Genomic DNA, 7672 nt, shown 5'->3' with positions numbered 1-7672 from the left:
ATTTAAATATTGAATCAACAAGCGTACAAAATATTTTTGACGATCATACTAATGAATAACCATTTTGACGATTGTACTAATAACAAATAAATAACAATTTTGACGATTGTACTAATGACTCTGGAGAAAGTTCACATTTAGAGCTTGAAAGAATAAAAAATAGATAAACATTAGACGAGTCAAAATTAAGCTTTCTTTCTGTAGTATCAGATTATTTAGAAAGAATAGATGTAGATTCAATAACCAATGATTTTTTAAACTAAAGCGAGAAAGAGTTTTTTATTTAATACATCAATTCAATTTTTTTATGATAATAACCATCATATAATGTATTGAGCAACTTATTAATGCTCATTCGTATGTGTTTAACACGGAAATTACGACAACCATTACACCCAAGTTAGTGGCAATAAAGAATCGCTACACTTTTTTAAATGAAAATGTGGACGAAAATATATGCAAATGTCTAACTTGTATAAATGTAATGTTAAAAATTATATCAGGTTTTACAGTTTTACTTTTACTTGAAAATTGCATTGCAGCAATATCTCCTTAATTTTAATTTATAACATTTATTTTCCGCTTTATAAAGTATTATAAAGTCTCAAAATTTATTAGATTAGTGCTCCTTAGGGGCTGAAGTGGTTAGCTCCCTGCGCTTCTAAAGCTCATCATAACGAATTAAATCCTTTGGGTAGCACATTAAATTCTTTTTTTTAATCTTTTCCAATTTTCAAAACTCCAAAATGAAACATTTTAAAAGCTCTCTAGATATTATATACATAACATAGAATAAGATATTATATGATATAACAAACGAAATTGAGAAAAATTTTCATTTGTTATATCATATAGTATCATAAAACATCAAAACCTGGAAGAAATTTGTTGCGCACATGTCACAATAGAGATACTTATGTTAATGTGCTTCAGTCTGTCTGCGCGTTTAACACATAATAAAGCACTGTTCCAAAAAAACGTTTCCCACCCAAACCATCTGACTCAGAGAAACCCTCTTGAGGGATGATAGTATGTACCTAGAGGATCAAAAAAATATTTAGCTCAAAATCACTGATTGACATCCGATAAAGAAAATTGCATTTTAAATTTATGCCTAAAATTTGAAGGACCTATGAAAGAAATTTATTAATTTTTATTATTCAAAAGTATATTTTCTAACATAAACTCATCAAACAATCACAAAAGATTGAAAAGGTGATAAAACTCTAAAAATAAGATGAGAAAATACTACTTTTCTTTCTTTGACAAGCTTAAAAATTGATCCTAATTCTGAATTTAGTTTTATGTTTTCATTCTTCACATGTGCTTGCTGTTAAGATCAACCAGGCAGTTGGTCAAGCGCTCTGCATATTGAGGATGACCAGGAAAACGTTTGAATGCCAATAGAGCTTAAACTCATGATGTAGTGCCTCTGTCCCTTGTTCACTGAAGATGCCTAGAGAGCATTTCCTTCTGTTGATGAACGTGGTGAAAGACTGTGTGAACTTTCGGTGTTACAGATGGCCCATTGAGAGCAATGTAGGATTCCTTAAAAGTTTGGATTTTTTCAGAATAGTCTTTGCCAAGTTCATTGCTAAAGCATCACTCTACAACAGCATTGAATTTTCGCATTGTGTCAGCGCAGCTAAAAACTTGAAATGCAGACTGTCTTTCAGCTAGCTGTTGAAGTAAGTCAATGTTTTTCAGGATCTTTCTGCATTCTGGTTCAGCCAACTGACCACCATGGTATGGCTTAATTTGAATGTCTAGTGCAGAAAGCCACTTGTCAACATTAGTCCAATAGTCTTTGAGTGACTTAAGCAGATGGTTCACAACTCCTAATAGCAGATGAAGCTCCATTGGAGGGATAAGGTCAATAAGGAGAGAATCATCAGGAAGACTGATAATTGGAGAATGAATAGTGCTGTTAAACTTATTTACTTATTTGCTATCACCCCCAGAGGCAATGAAAGCTTCAAAGTTTTTCTTGACAGAACCAAAGGTTCGAGGAGTTCCACAGCTTGCAAGATTCTTTGCATCAATCTCACACCTTGTACAAGGGTGTGAAATAGCATGTGACTGAATTCCACAAATAATGTTTGCAAGTTTCATATCACAAGACAAGAAGAAACTTATTTGGTGCACTTGGACGAGTTCTAAGATTGTTTTCACATTCTCATAGGTTTCTGGAAGTTCCTCACAAACAGCAAGTAAAAGCTGTCTTTTGACACTGGAATCTTTTGGATTTTGATGAGTCAAAAATCTTCTAGTGACATGTTGTGAGGTTTGTTGCAAATCAATAACACAAAAACTGACTTTGAGAAAACCTCCTCCACCATCTATACCCACATTCACAAAGTTTTGAGAAATGTTTCTTTTGAGTAGAGTTTTTTCTAGAAGAGACTTTGCAGTAATGCAATGTGCAACTACTTTTGGTTCTGCTGATTTGCTTTCTGATGAAAACAGAACCTCAGTATGAGTAAATTCAGATGCAAGTTGTCGCCAAAAAGACTGAAAGTTAGTTGCAAAATTCTTTTCTACAATGCGGGTCTGTGACACATTGTTTAAGGTTAAAACCAGTTTCTGCACTCCAGAGTTAGAAAGACCAGTGTTCATTTGTACTTCTGCTAAGTCTTTAGCACCTAGAACTTCTTTTTCAAGAAATAGGCATTTGGATCGTGATGAACCTGCAAATAAATTTAAAAATGTTGTCAAGATTCTCAACTATTATACAAACCAATTATATTTCTTAATCACATTATTGACATTATTTACCTTGAAGGGCTGGAAATGGACTGCCTCCTTGTGCTTGTTTGAGACGAATTGTTCCATGCGGAGATGTCTCAGATGAATAAATGACCGACAGTGCAACTGTTTCAGCAGCAAGTCTGTCCTTTGATGTGACTTCAACCAAGTTCTTGTGTAGAGTACTCTTTGTACATACATGAGCAAAACCATGACTGAAAAGCATTTCCACATCTTTTCTCTACAGTATTTTGAGCTTTTGTAACCTTGGCTGGTCCTGGGTTGGATGAGTTTTCAAGAAAAGTAGGCTTAGTTTTTCCAGATAGTCTTGCAGTTGAGAAAATTTTGCAATCGCAGGTTGAAGTTCTGGTTAGTGTTTTTAGACTGATTGAATTAAAGTTGTGAAGTTCTTCTGACCTTCATCACATCTTCTAAGTGATAATCTACAGGCCTCACAAACACCAAGAGAGACTCTTGAGTCTTGAAAATCAATTTGTTTCTGTAAAAAAAACCTGTGATCTGTGTTTCATATCGTCAGTCAGTGCTCTAGAAGCCTTTTTGAAACAAAAAAAGCAGATACATTTTTGGTTTTCTTCATGAGTCTTTGCCCTGTTAGACATTTTGTCATGAAAAACTATGTTTTTTGTTTTAAATAAACACAAATCTAAAAAACACAAATGTAAACAAACATATACATGTCTTTTCCCAGAATTTTACACAACTTTTAGGTTTGTGTTGCGCAAAAAAACTCTGAAGGCTTTGTTCGCTTAACTCCAGAAAAAAAATTTGAAAAGATTTTTCGTTTTTTTTGTTGACGGTGAATTTAACTGCATTGTTTTTTATGTATGTAGAGTTACTTTGACTTAATACAAAAAATTTTTTTAATACAACTGATTTTATTTTCTTTGAGCCTTTTCATTGATAGCATAAACTTTAAATGCAATATTCTCTCTCGAACGCTAATCAGTGATTTTGAGTTGAATATTTTTTTGATCCTCTAGGTACATACTATTATCCCTGAAGAGGGTTTCTCTGGGTCAGAAGGTTTGGGTAGGAATTTTTTTTTGGAACAATGAAAGAGACATCTTTCATTTTTATAAAAAAATTTTATATTCAAATTTTTATTTCTTTCAAAATTTATGAATGGGGCGAGAGTTCTAATAAACTACAGATACCTTGAAAAAAAATTTAATAAAAACTTAAGAAGAACTTAATAAAGAAAAAAAAAATTAATAAGCCTGTTCCCGTTTTTTTTATAGAAATTTAAAGTTTTACAACAATAAATTATTGTTGTAATTACAGTTATTAAACAATTAAAGTATTGAATGTTAATTGTTAATAGTTAGTGACCATCTCTACACCAGGTCTACAGGACTCCAATCTTTTAGTAAAAATTTCCAACACATGATGTCATAATTGTGGTTCAATTTGAGTAATTTGCTCGATTATGTTTTCTTTCAGGTGTTGAATAGTTTGAGAATTATTAGCGTAAACTTTTTCGAAAATCCACATAAAAATAAATTTAATGGTGTTAGATCTCATGATCTTGGTGGCCAGTTAACATTTCCTCTTTGAGAGGTTATTCTAACACCAAGTCTTTTTTATAATTTTTTAAATTATAATGACTATCATTAATAATTTATTTTTCAATTAATTATTATTTTTTTATTAATTTATTATTATTTTTGTTAATTAATTATTACCAATTATTAACTATTTATTAATTATTAATTAATTATTAATTGTTATTAATTATTAATTATTACTAATTATTAATTAGTTATTAATAATTAATTATTAATTGAAAATTATTAATTATTAATTAGTAATTTCATAAAATCCTGTAGTTGTTGTTAACACAACTAAAAAGATGTAACTACATCTGCAAAATCTCCTGATGACATTGTTATGGACCATAATGACATTGTTATGGACCATAATGAAAAATCGCGTATTATTCTAGATTACAACAAATATAAACGTGGAGTTGACACGATGGACTAGGTTGTCAGGTGCTACTCGAGTTGCCGAAAGAGTAACCGATAGCCATTTACAATGTTTTGTAATATTTTGGATATTGCAGCATACAATGCTTTGATTTTATTTTTTTCAATTCATCCAATTTATGAAAATGGGGCTTCTCATAGAAGAAGGAAATTTTTAAAAGAGTTATCAAAAATAGTTGCAAATAATAATCTTCGCCAAGTAATTACACAAAAATAACCTATTAAATCAATGTCAAACAATTCAAGAGCAGGACATAAAAAGAGGCTGTATGTGTGCTTGTGTTCATGACAGAAAAACCCGTCTGCAATGTGCATCATGTAGCCATTCTGTTTGCATGGCTCATAGCAAAATTGTTTGCAATTGTTGTCTTATTTAGAAGATATATTTTGTTTTTATTTAAATAAATTGTATCAAATATCATTTTGATTTTAAAAAACATTGAGAAAACTAATATTTTTGTTAAAAGCACGCCTTTTAATTTAAAAAGTTTAACATACTTTGTATAAAAACCTATATATTTAGTTAGGGTAATTTAATACCCCAGCCGTCCTTAACGTAACTTTTTTTTCCCGTCCTTATAGGGTTAAATATAATTTTTGGCGTCCATATTGTGTATAACTACTAAGTTAAATTTACATTTAGAGGCGCCATAGTTTATTTTTTAAACTATTGATTTTGCATGGATTTGCTCTGCACTTCAATGAAAAAATAATTACAGCAAAAAAGAAATCTTCGGGTTTTTTTTATAGAAAACACAAATCAGATATAGAGAGCAAAGACAAAAAACAAGCAGAGATATTGAATAAATCGGTCTAAACAATAATTAGTATTAATTGCAGATACGGTTTGATATAAGAGTGCATTTATTACTATCAAGTTAGTTAATAAACACAAAATAATAATAATTTAGAGAGCTAATAGATTACCTTTATTTATGTCTTTATTATTTTTGTATTTATGTATTTATTACCTTTATTATTATAATAACCATTGTGTTCTATTATGTCGGGTGTTGGGTTTATATTTAACCATTTTTATAAACCATAACAAACAGAAACTAAACTCTACTCTTATAATCTAGGAACAGAAGACGTCAGGAGAAAATTGTGTCAAGATTTAAAAGTCATTCCTGATGAAGCAGCATTCCTGATGAATCTTTTTCTGTATAAGAGCAAATTAATTTCAAGTCAATTTCACTATTTTCATTTAAGGTTGAACCTTTTCTTGAAAAAAATAAATTGAATACAAATACAGTACGAACCCTTGTTTTAAAACAAAGACTTTAAATCCTCTCTTTGCATTGTGCAATTCCTTGGTACTCAAGGATTTTCGTGGAACAAGTGTAACAGTTTACAAAGAAAATAATGGAAACTTTTGAAAATTTTTTGAACACATTTCAAAATTTGATACTATTCTTTTGAACATCTTCGCTAGGTAACCGCTAAAAAAACTCATGTATATTATTAAGCAAAAAAGTTCAAAATTTGTTTGTTGTTCTTTGTTCCTGTAAAGCTCCTTTTTTGAGTTTATCTTGTGTGAACTGCAATAAGCTTTGTATTATTCTATAATTCTTGACTGCACTGTTAACGAAAGTTGTAAAAAACAAATGATACTTGTTGTTCTATTTGTTTATGCAGTTCTGAAGTAAACATGAGGGAATATTTTCTTGGATTTGTTCAGATCTTATATACATCTGGGTAAGGGTTGATAGCTTGCTTGTTAGACAAGGTCTCAAAAAAAAGAATATCTTTACAAAATATACGTGGTCAAGTTTATGATAATGGGTCAAACATGAAGGTAAAGAATGTAGGCGTATAAAAAATATCCTTGACAATAACCCACGAGCATTATTTGTTCCATGTGGAAGCAATTCACTAAACCTTGTTGTCAATAATTCAGCACTTCCCTGCACTGTAGCTGTTAACTTTTTAATCAATTTTCTAGAATTATTTCTGAACCAACCCATAGATGGAGTTTATTAATAAATTATGTAAATAATTTGACTGTATAACTTCTCAGTGAAATCCGTTAAGAGAAAAATATAGATGCCTTTGAACTTTTGCGATACAATACTGATGTGGTTTATGACGCTGTCTATTAACCGACATTAGATTTCAAGATTGATGCTTTTGGAAAATGCACCGCTATGGGAATGGCCAAGAAAACTACAGATTTCAAGTTCCTCTGCTGTTTGGTCACTTGGTATAATGTCTTGTTCAAGTTTAATTTAGTAACAAAACACTTCAGATAAAAACTGTTAACCTGCTGAGCGCTTCAAAACTAATTGAAAGTGTCGAGACTTTTTTGGAGAACAAATGAACTATATAGTGTTATTACAGATGAAATAGAACTGGACAATTACTGACCATCGATCCAAAGTTCTCTAAAGAAGTTAACTAATGAACCAGTGAAGTTGGCAAAAGATTCTTTTAAAGTAAATTTTTTATTTGTAGTTTTAGGCACTGCAATTAGTTCTTTATCCAAGAAGATTTGAACAGGTGGAAAATCAAAGCAAACATTTTGAATTTTTTATAACAAGAAAAAAATTGAAAAATGTGAAACAGATGCATTTCAAGAAAAGTGCAAAAACCTCCATTCCGTTTTGAAAGCTGACGGCAACAGTGACAAATGAGTGACAAATGAGTTTTTCTAAAATAAAAATTATCAAAAATTGCGTTCGATTGACCCTATTTTAGGACCACCTTTATGGATGGCTACATTAGCAATTGAACACCAGGTTCTGAGTACAATTTAAACAGCTTCATTTTTGAAACACTTTCTAAAACTTAAGAAAAGTTTTAGTATTTGATGGTTAGTTTTATTTTTTATCAATATAAAAACTGTGCGATGTGTATATCGATGTATATATGTGTACGATGTGTATATTTGTACGATGTGTATATTGATGTATATATGTGTA

This window comes from Hydra vulgaris, chromosome 07 (genome assembly GCF_038396675.1).
Source record: "Hydra vulgaris chromosome 07, alternate assembly HydraT2T_AEP".
Lineage (NCBI taxonomy): Eukaryota > Metazoa > Cnidaria > Hydrozoa > Anthoathecata > Hydridae > Hydra > Hydra vulgaris.
Note: the sequence above shows the minus strand (reverse complement) of the source record.